The sequence below is a fragment of the Varanus komodoensis genome, unplaced genomic scaffold (genome assembly GCF_004798865.1).
Source record: "Varanus komodoensis strain SLA01 unplaced genomic scaffold, ASM479886v1 scaffold88, whole genome shotgun sequence".
In the NCBI taxonomy this organism is placed as follows: domain Eukaryota; kingdom Metazoa; phylum Chordata; class Lepidosauria; order Squamata; family Varanidae; genus Varanus; species Varanus komodoensis.
The window spans coordinates 905,394-907,106 of record NW_025336576.1 but is presented as its reverse complement, the minus strand read 5'-3'; positions in this window follow the sequence as shown (position 1 = coordinate 907,106).

Here is a 1,713-nt window from a genome sequence, read left to right as displayed (position 1 = left end):
GTATATGGATGTAAGCGCTCCTTCAGGTAACCAGGACCCAAGCCGTTTAGGGCTTTATAGGTCATCACCAACACCTTGAATTGGGCCCGGACTTCAATGGGCAGCCAGTGAAGCTGACGGAGGACTGGAGTCATGCGAACATAACGCCCATCTCCGTCAGCAGCCTGGCAGCTCTATTTTGAACCAATTGAAGTATCCGGACCGTCTTCAAGGGAAGCCCCACGTATGACTTGATGGCACATGGCAATAACAAAGGAAGCTTGCCACGGCTTGGTTCTCACGTAATAAGCTGTGGGTTGCCCTAAGCCATGGGATGCCAAGGCCAGGCGAGAGTGCGCATGCATGCTGCTCCCATGCGGCTGCAGCTTCCACTTGTTTTCCCAACAACTCATAGCTTGCTGTTGGGCCACAACACTGGACTGTTTGCCCCACAACAGTTCAGAGTTCAGAATTTCGGAGTTTATGATTGCTCCTGCTTTCCACCTCCAGGCAGCAGAAACACCTAAGCAAAACACAGACCATGGTTTATCTGGATGTGATAACCAGAAAATCCAGAGTTCTTGGTTCACACGTCATGCAAGAGAATTCCAATGGATTGTGACATATGAATATGCCCCTTGCCTTTCACGTAAGAAGCAAGGTGCTTCTTTCTCAGCTCCCTATTCCTTGGTTTCTACAACCTTCAGGGGTCCAGGAGCTGCACCTTTCCCTGTCAAACATACCACTGGAACGCGGGGGGGGGGGGGGTTTCTCCTTTTAATAACAGAAAAATCGTGTTGGTGGGGGAATTGGTCACGGTATTTTTTGCTGAAAAACAGAGGGAAAGAAATACCTTTATTCATTCCCAGTACTTCCCAGTTCCTCCAGTGGAAGCAGGATTCTGCCCACACCCTGGCTGACCATATGCTCCCTCCGTTACTCCAATTCTTGCTGGATTTGCAAACTTGCCAGAAGTTCAGTAGCCAGGCAGAAATTCATCATTCACCAGCAGCAAGAACACCTGGGGCGTTCATTCCCTTGACTGATCCGTTCTAGGCATGTTTACACACAGAGAAATGCACACGCATGCACACACAGCCATTTAAAGAAACTGATGGCATCCATGGTAAGGCGCACCCTGCACGCAGATTTTACAGAATTGCCCCTTGTCCAAAAGTAATGGCACTTTATGCATGCGCAGAGGGTTTGGATGGTCCTAGAGGCTTCACACTGAGCAAAGCAGGGGAGAGACGTGCCTATTGCTTAGCAAGCTTAAGATTTACACCTGCAATTCATGCTACAGTGACAGCTTTCCCTTTTTCCACCCGCGCAGGAGAACTCGGGCGTGCTCTGAAATGCAACCCGAGGCAAGGTGCTGTTGCTTCAGAGGCGAGCCGGTCCTACAGAGGCATTTGAGCGGCTCCCGCCGGGCAGGCAAAGGCAAAGCCGCTCGCCTCCGCTCCGACAGGATCCCTCTCCTTGGGTACCGGGCGGGGAGCGCCGACGCCTGGGTTCAGGAGACCCGGGCACACGCCTCCCGCGCCGACTGAGGGCCGCTGCCGAGCTGCCCCTGCCCGTGGCCCGCGAACCGCCGCGCAGCGCGCCCGCTCGGCCGGAGCAGCCGGGGCGCCCCCGCAGAGGCCTCTCGCGCCCCCCGCCCCGGCCGGGCTTCCCTGCGGCGCCGGCGCGGGCCAGGCTCGAGCCGCGGCGGCCGCTTCCCACGGAGCGCCCGGG